The sequence below is a fragment of the Gopherus evgoodei genome, chromosome 17 (genome assembly GCF_007399415.2).
Source record: "Gopherus evgoodei ecotype Sinaloan lineage chromosome 17, rGopEvg1_v1.p, whole genome shotgun sequence".
Taxonomy (NCBI): Eukaryota; Metazoa; Chordata; order Testudines; family Testudinidae; genus Gopherus; species Gopherus evgoodei.
Window position 1 is genome coordinate 15628276 of NC_044338.1, and position 14294 is coordinate 15642569.

Sequence of the window (14294 nt, forward strand, 5' to 3'; positions counted from 1 at the left end):
GAACCAGATACCCACAACTGCACTTCACTCCACGTCCCCAGCCAGCTCCAAACTGACTCTCCAGTCCCTCCTCCTTTGCTTTGTTCCTTTCCCGGGCCAGGAGGTCACCTGATTCCTTTGTTCTCCAACACCTTTAGCTATCACCTTGCAGAGGGGAAGAACCCAGGCTATAAGTTGCCAAGAGACAGAGGGTTGGCCATTTATGTACACTGACCCTTTGCTCTGCAACAATTACACCCCCTTATTCCACTACCTAGAGACTTAAGAAATGCATAGGGGAAACTGAGGCACCCCTACAGTATTCAGAGGAAACATTAAGAACAGTCCCACTTGTCACACCCGTGTAACTGATATGAGGGGTAGTCATAACAAGACTCAGTTCACTAATGTTTCCAAAGTGCTGGGAGGCCTTCTGATGAAGACTGATATTATCATGAGCAAGCTTGCACTAATTCAGTCATCAGTTACCCTCACTCGAGCTTTTACAGCAAAGATACATTTCATAGGCTATTCTTTTGCCATACAGGACAGGGTGTGATGGCTACATGTCAGTGTTGATGGTGTGCAAGTGCATCTATGGCACAGCGCGTTAAAAAGGTTATATTACCTAGAAACTTCCTGGAAGAGCCGATGCAGTAGGACCTGATCTTCTTCATCAAAGGTCTTGTGCCGTCGAGGAAGGAGAAGTTTCCTTTCCACATCACTGCAAGTCACGGCCAGGCATCCCAAGTGACACAGCACTGCAGCACTAACATTTGCTGATGTATCTAACTAGAATGGAAGTTCAGTAATGGTCATTCGAAAATGTATATTTATTTTGGCTGTGAGAATTTGTGCAAAACCACACTGCCATCATCTGGTCAAAACCCCATAGTGGTCCTCGCAAACTTGTTAACACTGGGTTATTTCAAACATAAACACTGTTTTTATATCTGGGGATCTCTTCGTGTTTTACACTGAAATCTATCACTTTCATTTTAATTACGTCTGTATTTAAAAAAAAGCCCATTTGCTTGCTACTCCATGTAATGTTTCATCATCATCGCTATCGATCAATTTCCCCCTAGTTCCAGGGCTGGCTTAACAATTGCTCCTTTTATTTAAATCTCTTCCAATGGCTTTTCAAAAACAATAGGTTTTTCAAGGGCCTCTGAAAAACCTTAATCCAGAGAAAAAATTCCCTTTGTAGCCCTGCTGCCACAGTGAGGAAGATAAGCAAGAATTTGGTGATGATTCAGATTGCTGGAAAAGTCATCGGGTTGTTTATATCGATAAGTTGTATGTACGGTTGTGATTTTTAACTAAAAATATTTATCAACTGTTAATTCTCACAAGAGGAAAATTCATCAACATTTTGACCTGTAGATTTGTGGATATTTACTAGATTTAAATCTGCACCCATTGAAGATGGTGGGAACTGAGCCGTTGATTTCAATGAGAGCAGAGTTCAGCTCTACTTTATGTCTCATTATCTGATGGATCCCAGATAATTGCTATTAAGCTGTAGAGCAGGCATTCTCAGTCAGGGCAGCAGGAGCTGGAACTGGGGAACGAAGTGAAGTGGGCACCTGGGGGGTTATAAGATTAGAAAGCAAAATAAAATAAAAAGATAGAAAGCAGCACCCTTCCTTCCCAGCCCCTCCACTGCTCTGACCACCACCTATCCCACTGCAGTTCCTTAAGCCCTCCTCACCATTTAAGGAAGGCAGGGGGCACCTGCACAATGCACATATACACTCTAATTTTATTCTGTCAAAGTTCGTTAAGGATTATAGTACTGTTATTTTAGTTTTCTGACTCGTCTGTGCATTTCATGATTCTATTTCTCTCTTACAATTAAATTTAATTCTTTGAGTAGTGATTTCTAAAATGCCTAACTGTCCTGGTTGGAGTAATTACTTTTATTACCGTATAGTGCTTTGTCATTCATTATTTAAAGTGGTACAATCAAATAATTGTATCCATCTAGAACGTGAATTGAGCTTATACTCACCTTAGCAGTACCAGTTTTTAAAAAATCTATTAGCTAAATACAACTTTAGACACTGAGCAGAAGAAGATCACTTATTTTCAAATTGTATTTTAATTATATCTTTTAAAATTTAAACAAAAATAAATAAAGTTCCAAGTCTGATACTAATAGTAATAGACTCATAGACTCATAGACTCTAGGACTGGAAGGGACCTCGAGAGGTCATCGAGTCCAGTCCCCTGCCCTCATGGCAGGACCAAATACTGTCTAGACCATCCCTGATAGACATTTATCTAACCTACTATTAAATATCTCCAGCGATGGAGATTCCACAACTTCCCTAGGCAATCTATTCCAGTGTTTAACTACCCTGACAGTTAGGAACTTTTTCCTAATGTCCAACCTAAATCTCCCTTGCTGCAGTTTAAGCCCATTGCTTCTTGTTCTATCATTGGAGGCTAAGGTGAACAAGTTTTCTCCCTCCTCCTGATGACACCCTTTTAGATACCTGAAAACTGCTATCAGGTCCCCTCTCAGTCTTCTCTTTTCCAAACTAAACAAACCCAATTCTTTCAGCCTTCCTTCATAGGTCATGTTCTCAAGACCTTTAATCATTCTTGTTGCTCTTCTCTGGACCCTCTCCAATTTCTCTACATCTTTCTTGAAATGCGGTGCCCAGAACTGGACACAATACTCCAGTTGAGGCCTAACCAGCGCAGAGTAAAGCGGAAGAATGACTTCTCGTGTCTTGTTTACAACACACCTGTTAATGCATCCCAGAATCACGTTTGCTTTTTTTGCAACAGTATCACACTGTTCACTCATATTAAGCTTGTGGTCCACTATGACCCCTAGATCTCTTTCTGCCATACTCCTTCCTAGACAGTCTCTTCCCATTCTGTATGTGTGAAACTGATTGTTCCTTCCTAAGTGGAGCACTTTGCATTTATCTTTATTGAACTTCATCCTGTTTACCTCAGACCATTTCTCCAATTTGTCCAGATCATTTTGAATTTTGACCCTGTCCTCCAGAGCAGTTGCAATCCCTCCCAGTTTGGTATCGTCCGCAAACTTAATAAGCGTACTTTCTATGCCAACATCTAAATCGTTGATGAAGATATTGAACAGAACCGGTCCCAAAACAGACCCCTGCGGAACCCCACTTGTTATACCTTTCCAGCAGGATTGGGAGCCATTAACAACTACTCTCTGAGTACGGTTATCCAGCCAGTTATGCACCCACCTTATAGTAGCCCCATCTAAATTGTACTTTCCTAGCTTATCTATAAGAATATCATGCGAAATTGTATCAAATGCCTTACTAAAGTCTAGGTATATCACATCCACCGCTTCTCCCTTATCCACAAGGCTTGTTATCCTATCAAAGAACGCTATCAGGTTAGTTTGACATGATTTGTTCTTTACAAATCCATGCTGGCTATTCCCTATTACCTTACCACCTTCCAAGTGTTTGCAGATGATTTCTTTGATTACCTGCTCCATTATCTTCCCTGGCACAGAAGTTAAACTAACTGGTCTGTAGTTTCCTGGGTTGTTTTTATTTCCCTTTTTATAGATGGGCACTATATTTGCCCCCTTCCAGTCTTCTGGAATCTCCCCCGTCTCCCATGATTTCCCAAAGATAATAGCTAGAGGCTCAGATACTTCCTCTATTAACTCCTTGAGTATTCTAGGATGCATTTCATCAGGCCCTGGTGACTTGCAGGCATCTTTTCTAAGTGATTTTTTACTTGCTCTTTCCTTATTTTCTCTTCTAAACCTACCCTCTTCCCGTAAGGATTCACTATACTAGACATTCCTTCAGACTTCTCAGTGAAGACCGAAACAAAGAAGTCATTAAGCATCTCTGCCATTTCCAAGTCTCCCGTTACTGTTACCCCTTCCTCATTGAGCAGTGGGCCTACCCTGTCCTTAGTCTTCCTCTTGCTTCTAATGTATTGATAAAAAGTCTTCTTGTTTCACTTTATTCCCATAGCTAGTTTGAGTTCATTTTGTGCCTTTGCTTTTCTAATCTTCCCTCTGCATTCCTGTGTTATTTGCCTATATTCATCCTTCGTGATCTGACCTAGTTTCCATTTTTTATATGACGCCTTTTTATTTTGTAGGTCACGCAAGATCTCAAGGGTAAGCCAAGGTGGTCTTTTGCCACATTTTCTATCTTTCCTAACCATCGGAATAACTTGCTTTTGGGCCCTTAATAGCGTCCCTTTGAAAAACTGCCAACTTTCCTCAGTTGTTTTTCCCCTCAGTCTTAATTCCCATGGGACCTTGCCTATCAGCTCTCTGAGCTTACCAAAATCCGCCTTCCTGAAATCCATTGTCTCTATTCTGCTGTACTCCTTTCTACCCTTCCTTAGAATTGCAAATTCTATGATTTCATGATCACTTTCACCCAAGCTTCCTTCTACTTTCAAATTCTCAACAAGTTCCTCCCTATTGGTTAAAATCAAGTCTAGAACAGCTTCCCACCAGTAGCTTTTTCAACTTTCTGAAATAAAAAGTTGTCTGCAATGCAGTCCAGGAACTTATTGGATAGTCTGTGCCCCACGGTGTTATTTTCCCAACATATATCTGGATAGTTGAAGTCCCCCATCACCACCAAATCTTGGGCTTTGGATGATTTTGTTAGTTGATGGAGTCGAATGTAGTAAATCACATACATGATTGTGATTGGTAAACATAAATGCCAAAATGATTAGAAAAATAAATACTCATTCTTAATAAAAGAAAAAAAACTTAAATCACATGTTAAAATTAAGTAAATACATTTTTAGTGGAGTGAAAAACAATTGACAAAAATAGGGTAGATAATGGCAGTAACACAGTGTGTCTGTTAAAGAAAGTAAGCAGATTGTACACTATCTTAAGTGGGGACAAATATGAAGTATCAAACTTGTGTTTTTGATATCTGTGTTAATGCTCCAAAACTGATACTTCAAGACTTGGAATTAGGAAGATCTTGCTGTATTATCTCCTGCTCATTATAAATTTATATATAAACAAACATGGCTTTAATTGGTGTGTGGGCATGGGTGTGTGGGTGTGTATATTTATTCTTTTTTGATATAGGAATTAGATTCAGTGCTAATTTCTAAATTATCTGTTTAAAAAACACATTTTTAAGGGCTTAAATAGCTTATGGAATTAAAGTTTAAGTTAAGGTTAAAGTCCCGTGTCTCTCCCCCACCCCCAAAAAAAATGACACTCCTGCTCCTCACTCATCTTTCCCTTTCACTCACTTGCTGCCCAGGATCACTTCAGGAGAGAGGGAAACACTGCTCCGAGAGGCTGGATAGCCACTGGAATTTAAGCAGAACATGGAAAGACAAGGAGGGAGAAATTATCCTAACAGCCTCGTTCTAAACTTCAACCCTCTACATAGCCACGCTAGTTCCCAGGGACCAACCCAGATCAGGGCCCCTTTGTGCAAGGCGCTGAACAAAGATAAAGCAGTACATAGTCCCTGCCATGAAGCGTTTATAATCTAAACAGACAAGCCAGACAAAGGATAGGGGGAAAGGGTATATCCTCACTATAGTCTCTGAAGCCTAGCACCAGAATGCCCACCAGCTTCAGCACTTGTATCCAGTACCACCACCCCTCTATCAGTATCCCAACATACCCATTGGGCTCCCAATCCCATATCCCTTGCACCAGCCTCTCCTAGCACCAACTCTTAAATTTGGATAGGACATGCTTTGGGGTCAGGGACCAAAACAATTCAGTGATGACAATAATGATCAGAAGAAACTGTCTTAAAGCAGCCTAGCAGATTTGGACACCAAAGCCCCATATAAGAGCTTGTTCAGACATCAGGGCTCTACTGTAAAAAGGGAGAAAGTTGAACTACTTCTGCATTAGAGAGTTTGACACACAGCTCCACTTTAGATTATTCGTCCATCTGGATTCCTCCAGTCTCCAGACAGAGCACATTAGCACAGCTGCATGTCTTCCATATTCACAACTGCTGCTCTGCCAATAAAAGGGATGAGGTCAGCCTAATACCTGCGCTATTCCTATGCTACCACATGAAAGGGGGCTAGGGGGATATGGAGCCAATGCAGAGCTGGAATTAAACATGAGGCAGAAGAATTTATGCATGTCAAACAAGTTCAAATTTATCTGGCCAATCTTCCACCTTTCTTTGTCCAACGGAGCATAATTGAGCATACACCAAAGAGAGTCCAAAATCTGCAAGTAACTTTTCTCTTCTGTCTGTGACACTTCTGAAATATCAGATCATTCTGGTCCAGGTTTGGTGTCAAGCCTTGATGCAGACTCTCAGCTGTTCAAACTTCCTTTTGCTAACCATACCTACCTCTTGGGCAGGGCTTCTGATTTTAGGTTTAACCAAAAATAACACTGATTAAACACTCTCATATGAAAAAAATCAAATTGCTATTTATCCAATAAGCACCAGAAAAACACAAGTGGTTACTTATATCTAAGGGCTTGTGTGTGCATGTGTCAAAACCTAGTCCCAGATTTGGACCTTAGCGTCCAAAATATGGGGGTTAGCATGAAAACCTCCAAGCTTAGTTACCAGCTTGGACCTGGTAAAGCTGCCACCACCCCAAAAATTAGAGTGTTTTGGGGCACTGTGGTCCCCACAAAAACCTTCCCTGGGGACCCCAAGACCCAAATCCCTTGAGTCTCACAACAAAGGGAAATAAACCTTTTCCCTTCCCCCCTCCAGGTGTTCCTGGAGAGATACACAGAAGCAACTCCGTGAATCTAACAGAGGGATTCCACCCTCCCCGTTCCCAGCCTTGGAAAACAGAAGTACCGAGAGTTAATCTCTCTTTCCCCCTCACCCAGAGGGAATGCAAAGTCAGGCTAGTAAATCTAACACACACAGATTTCCCCCTGACTTCTTCCTCCCACCAATTCCCTGGTAAGCACAGACTCAATTCCCTAGAGTTCCCCACTAAAGAAAAACTCCAACAGGTCTTAAAAAGAAAGCTTTATATAAAAAGAAAGAAAAATACATAAAAATGGTCTCTCTGTATCAAGGTGACAAATACAGGGTCAAGTGCTTAAAAGAAATATGAATAAACAGCCTTATTCAAAAAGAATACAAATCAAAGCACTCCAGCAACTACAGACATGTAAATACAAAAGAAAAACAATAACCCTTATTGTTTTTATGATCTCTGTACTCACAACTTGGAAACAGAAGCTTAGAAAGCAGGGAACAGAAATCACTTCTCAAAGCTGAGAGAGAGGCAGACAGAAGACCCAAGAACAAAGGACTCACACACAAAGTTCCCCCCACCCAGATTTGAAAAAGTCTTGTTTCCTGATTGGTCCTCTGGTCAGGTGGCTCAGATTACTTCTTTCCAGATGAAAGAGACATTAACCCTTAGCTATCTGTTTATGACAGCATGGAGCAGTAATGTGGACTTATGGGGATGTGATTTCTAAAGCACACTAGGGTGTTTATCATTAATTGGCCTGTGCACACTAAAGGGTCTCTACTGCTTTTGAAACAGTAACACACTGAGGAATATTATGAAGAGATTACTGATATGCAAAGAAACCCCTCTCAAAAAAACTATTTTAGACATCTACATATAGCTCAAAAATTGCTAAAGATCAACCCCAAAAGCTGAAAATAATAAGCCTCAAAAAACAGAAGATCTACTCATGGGCCACCAACATTCATGAGTTGTATACAACACAGCCCAGCCCACGGTCTTTATAGACTCTATCCTCCCTCAAGACACCCACTTATCTGAGCAGAACATGAAGCTAAATCACCAAATTTTCTTCTGGATTTGAGAGAAATACTTTCAGGGAATTATTGTATCATCACTGAATGAATGAACGAACAAACCAACAATAGATAAAGCCAACATCTCTCAGTGGGTCAGCAGCTGCAGGGATCCAACCTTTGAGCTCTGGATCTTTATGCACGAGCCTGTACTGCCTGAGCTAAAAGACACAGGTCAAAGCAGTGGTAGGTTCATCAATCTCCAGATGGCCTAGCCAGCACTGGAGGAGGTAAGAGTGCCCACCAAGTAGGAATGATTTACAAATGTTATTGCAGAGTCAAGGGTTTTGAAGCTGTGTGTGTTTTGTCAGTGTTCTCTCTGAACTCTTCATTCTCTTGACTGTTTTCTTCCCCATGTGGCTTACTGACAAAAAAGTTTGGAAACATACCTAAGAGAAGTATTTTTTTCTGACAAACTCTCACAGAAGGCACATTGCATCTTTAGAGCATTTTCTAAACTCTCCATAAAAGTAACAGTCTCAAGCCTACTTAATGAATTACTTTGCCAGCTCATGTAGGGAATATGCACAACAGAAAATCTCTAGAGCACAGTATTTAGCAATAACTCAGGAGAAGTGAAGCCCTTGTGTCTACATATTTTGTATTATAAAGCATATGGGCTCAGATTTTTCCAAGAGGACTTATCTCATAGCAGATATCTATGCTTGCAAGTATTTCCTGCTCAGGAACTAAAATTAATAGCAGACATTAATAGGCATTGCACAGTTGGTAAGGCACAGGATGAAGGAGGGAGAGGAGCTTGAGGCACAAGGTCAGTATATCTATGTTGTATTTTGTCTCTGTCACAAACTTCATGCGTGACTTAATCTCTCTGTATCTTCGTTTTCCCTCTGTGTAAAGTCCCTCTACAGTTTATATTTTCTTATCTAGGCTAATTAACATGCAGCACCTATGACAACAAAACTGATAACTTAGCTATATATAGTCATTAGGTTAGCGCCTAATGACTATATATATATATATATATAGACAGACACTATACACACACTTCCTCTCAAGCTACATCTACACTGAGAACAAAGGGCATCACTCCTTTGTTCATGCAGCTAGAGCAAGCATAAATAGCAGTGTAGCTGCTACGCACTAGTTTCAGGCCAATCTGTACTCAGCAAGGCTAAGCCATGACTTCGCTGCTGCTACCTGTGCTACCACGATTACTATTTATATTTATGCTAGCTCAATGAGACCGAGCACAAGTATGCATATACTCTCCTGGGGAAAACACATATCTAGCTCATAGTGTAGACAATATCAGAGCCTTGTATAAAAGCTTCGCAGTATGGATCTGGAATTTCAACTATTTCACTTTTGGCCACGCGTAAGCCAGCCAAGATTAATTGTTTTGATGTGGATAAAAATACCCATGTGGAGATTATATATGATCCAAGTCAGAAACAAGGGTCTCTCCAGAGAAATTGCAATGGGTTATAGACTCAAAAACTGAAAGAAGTTGCAAAAATGTTGAGAGTCAGCTCACCTAAACCTTGAAACAAACTATTCCCCTTGAGATTGAATCCTCAGCCAGGATATCCCAAGAGAACACAGTGGCAAAATGCTACAACTGGATGCATTGATTTACCAATGCACAGAAGTGCCATATTATGATGTTTTTCTACTAAGGTCAACAAATGCAACCTCACTTTTAGGTGCAAACACAAACACCACACAGTCCCAGCACTACAGAGATTATTGTGTTAGTCCTCAACCTACAAGCATCTGTCCATGTAGATCCAGTTGCAGGTCCAGAGGTTATATGGACAAGAGACAAAAGATTGGAGGAAATAAGCAAAACAATGTGAGATTTAGTAGCTACTTATGTTCATGAAATAATATTTAATAAATACTTCAAAGCACAGCTCTCATTTATTTGAAGAAAATCTAAAAAAAAAACCTACAGTTTGAATGAAAAATCCATGAGACGTAAAAAAAAATGGACAAAAAGGGGCTATTAATCTGGTTTTAACAGCCATTAAGACATTTTAAAGCACTGGGAGTTTGTATTGAGAGATCACAGGTTTTTCTACCATACAGGGAGGATCTCTTAGCTTTTAGAGTAACAGTTCTTTTCCAAGACACATTTTAGAGTCTGCAGGCATTTATCTCAACTAGCTAAAGTGAGTACAACTGTCTGTTGGTAGATCAAAAAATGAAAAGCTGCCAGTGACACTTACAAGTACTGCAGAAAACATTCTGCACAAGTTCCATCTGTTGTTCATCAATCTAGATAGATTTAAGGATGGCATATGTTAGTGTACTCCAACAGCCTAGAGAAAACTAATCACTTAGCTGTCCTAAACTCAAATATATCATTTTTGCATAAATTAGACACTATTTTAAATTGAATTAAGCTCCTCACACTGTATCATCTTAAATCAACCAAAAGCTTTTTGGGCATACCTACGAGAAGCAGTGGTCTGCCAAGACCACTGGCTTGGTTAACTTCAAGCTAGTCTGCAAAGGAACTTTACCTATGAGCCAGTGATCCAGCAAACCATTCTCTCAGTAAAATGCACAGTGTCTTTGTCCGATGAAGCTCTTCGGTTTCCGAGAACATGCTGGGGAGTTAGGCTAGAATTGTTCCTTCCTTCTCCCACAAAGCAGACATCACCCTCTGCCTGTATGAAAAATGAGATCCAAACACATTTTGTTTTCCATCAGTAGCAATGCTAAATTGGTTGTAAATCTTAAAAGCTATGTAGCCAAGCTAATTCTTCCAAGACTGAGGCAAATCAAGTCTTGTGCAGTCTTTTATTTATCTCTTTGTTAGCAAATATTTTCTACCATCTTATAAAGTATAGCCCTTCCAGCCAACTCTGTTACAGAAGGGAGATGGTTCTGAATATGTGAACTAAAAGGCAATCATAGATGCACATATTTGCTAACATACGGACTGAAGATTTACTTTAAAAGACTTCATACTGCAGCACTTAACAGCACAGCAAAACAGTGATCTAGTTGAACTCTTAATACGACGGGGTTACATGTATAGAGCACAGGTGAAAAACAATGGTACCACACAAAGCCTAGTGAACAGAATGGAAAAATTCCCATTTGTTTCAATGGAAATTGGATCCCAAGGGCTCTTTGCCAAGGAGGCAAAACTTCTGTGAATTTTTATATATCTCAAGCATTTCATTTTAATCTTTTCATTGCTTCAATCATATTCTGTAACTGTTACTACTAAACACATTGAGAAATAAGTCCCAGACAGTGTTGCAGGAATAACCAGAAAAACAAATCCAGCAACCTGCCAATGACAGAAAATAGTGAACTCAGTCATTTTAGTTCAATTGAAAAACAGTGGGTTTTTTCTGACTGTTTTCTCTGAATCTAAAGCCCAAAGTTCAATCCTCTACATTCCATGGTGTTAAGCTCCTTGTTAGTAAATGAAATGCATGCAATCCTGAATGAAAAGTTGAAAAGTTGGCAGCAAAATTATACTGACTATGGTGAACTATAATAAAGCTTTTGACATCGCCAACCAAGAAGCACTAGAAATAATCCTTATTAGATTGTTTATATTTTGCAAGGAAGAGAATGTTTTAAGTCAACACAGAAAGGTGGTCTTGGATGAGAAGGAGGGATCTGCATAGACAACCTGGCTTTGGTCGTCCTTTGTGGCCTTTCCAACTTTTTAAATGTTGGCTTTTATTTGTAGCTGTAGGACTTTCTTCAGACATGTAAACAGGAGCATCTGTTTTTTAGACTATAGATCCGGTTTGGTGAGGAAATGGGCTAATGAGGATAGAAAATGTGGGCAAAGCGTCACAATTTTGTGACAATGTATTAAGAAGATGAAACCTGAAGGCAGCACATCCTGCTACTAATGAAAGGGATAGTAACTCAAAAAAACAGCTTCCCTATCCCATTGCTTTCAGTACTCGACTCAGGTCCACAATCTTATGTGAAGTACTGCACCAGAAGAACCACGTCCAACCATGCAGAGAGAGTTTGGATTCATGGAAACACCCAACCCATGTCAGCATGGGGAACTAAGCTGATGCCTTATCATTCAGAAAACACATCTTCAAACCATTGCAGAGAAGTTGGAAAGGCCACAAAACTTATCCAGAGCCATTCCTACCAGGACATGCCTCTAAAATATTGCAATCTTGATACACAAGAAATGAGATGGAACATGATTTAAACCTACACAGATGTTCTTCATTGAAATATTAGACCCATATTTTTGCATAGAAAAAGCAGAAGCCCATGCAAAGTGAACAGAAATGCACAGGAACATAAAAAGCTGAGACCAACACGGATCTGCACCTTTAGACTGATATAAATTCAGTGGATCACTCCACTACCTTGTCCAATAATAACCAAACCCATGGGGTAGAAGAGTGAGAGTTGATGCAGGCAGAGCAGTGGTACTCAAGCAGGAAAGGAGCTGTTCTACAGGGTGGCGTGCCACTGGCTGCCAGCCAACCTAGCCAATTGATAGGGATGCTGGAATTTACCAATGGCAGATTCTGTACGCTTTCTGGGAGGAAGAGGGGAGCCCCAAGCAAGTTTCCCCACGGCCCTAGGCAAGTTTCTCCAATGGTTAACTACTCTCTGTGTTAAAATTCACCTAATTTCTAGGTGCAATTCTAGTCTGCATTATCTAGCTACAGCTTTGAGCCAATGAAAAACTGGTGACAACTACCGCAACAGTAAGAGGCAGTAATAAACTCAAGTAGTTTTAGAACAAACACTATGCCTGTGTTAATTATTGGTATTGATCCTCCCATAGATGTTTATGGTAAAGACTCCAGCAGTTACAGGTCCCTTCAAAAAGTACAGTAATCAAACATCACTAGTACAATTCAGAAGTCAATCCCTATGGGATAAGGATAGAACATTCTGCAGAGAAACGATTGCACTGTTGTTTCCCTGATTTTTGTTTCAAGTGCCCCATGAGATCATAGGAGTCTCATCAATGCAATATCTGTGTTGGCCTCTCAGTTCCTACAGGGACTCCCACATAAGTTTTAATATATTTGCTCTTTCTTCATTCTGCAGGTCCTTTTATACAAGCGAATTCTAGAGCAACTGCCTTTAAAACATCACGAGAATTTCAGCAGATACTACAGTGTTGTAATCTCAAATGTGTTTCTAATATCCATAACCTGGCACTACTTTTCAGACTCCTCAAAAATTCTATATTGCCCAGGTTAACTTTCATGTACCATATTTACCCACAACTTTTTTAATGCTAGGGTACAAAAGAAACAGTAGCTACTGCTTTCAATAAGATCTGCCCATCATCATATTTTCATCACGGCACGCTCCAGAAAAAACAAATGAAACCGCAAGAGTCATGTTTTACATCACAATGATACTAATGATCAGGAGACCAACTGAGAGTTATTGAGTTGAGTATAAAAATATTTTTAAAATGGAGGATATGGCTTCAATCCGTGTTTTGTTAGTTTATTTAATATGTGTCGTTTATTTCTACTACTTAGCACACTACATTTGGTAGTGTACTTTGTAAAAGCAATTTAGTCTTAACAACTGGAGACCTTACTCTGGCTCTCTGCTGTTTTGCAACACATATATTGTTTCACACAGGTCATAAACCAAATAAGAAGTTCAGAGATTGATGTATCATCAATAATCATTCATCTCATGGATGTTGCATTGAGCAATGGAGCAGAGAATTGTAGCAGATTTTCTAGAGTCTTCCCTTCCTTCCAAACACTTGAATATTTATACATCCAAATGTCTAGTTATAATTTACTGAGGCATTCATTGCTTATAGAAGTGCAGGCTTAGCCTGCAGCAAAGACAATGACTAATAGCTGTGATGGTACATTCCAATTAATCACTACGAAGTACAAATCTACTTATTTCTTGGTACCGTACATAGATGTCAGTTAAGTCCGATGGGAAATTTTAACAACACGTGTGTTACCAGGAGGAAAAGGACATTTTGTGATGCCTACAGTATCAATTTGTCGTTATACCATTGAGGACAATTTGCTTTTCTGTTATATCAATAACACAACCTGCTTTTTTAGGATCATCTTCCAGACCAGTGTGTGGAGAGCTGAAACCATAGCTGAAGGACTGAGATGCAAGGACTCTGGATTCTATTCCCATCCCTGGGATAGACTACCTAACTAGGGTGTGTCAGCCTACCCATCAGTATGCCCATTTTCACCTCCGTAGACCAGCAGGGTTGAACCTAGCCTGCAAAACATGATGTGTTTGAGAGTGTGCTAGTCATACAAATCCTTGGCTTAAATACCACACACATTTATAGAAAGCTAAACCCTGCAAGGGTGCTGATAAGCTCTGAAAGAGTGAACTGCAAGTCTCATTACACCCCAAAGCAGTTACAGCTCTGTATCACTTCCAGGTTATTGTTAATGAAGCACTTGCATAGAAGTAGAGTTGGAAGAGACCTCAGGAGGTCATCTAGTCCAACCCCCTGCTCAAAGCAGGACCAAGCCCAACTAAATCATCCCAGCCAAGGCTTTGTCAAGCCAGGCCTTCTAAGGAAGGAGATTCCACCAC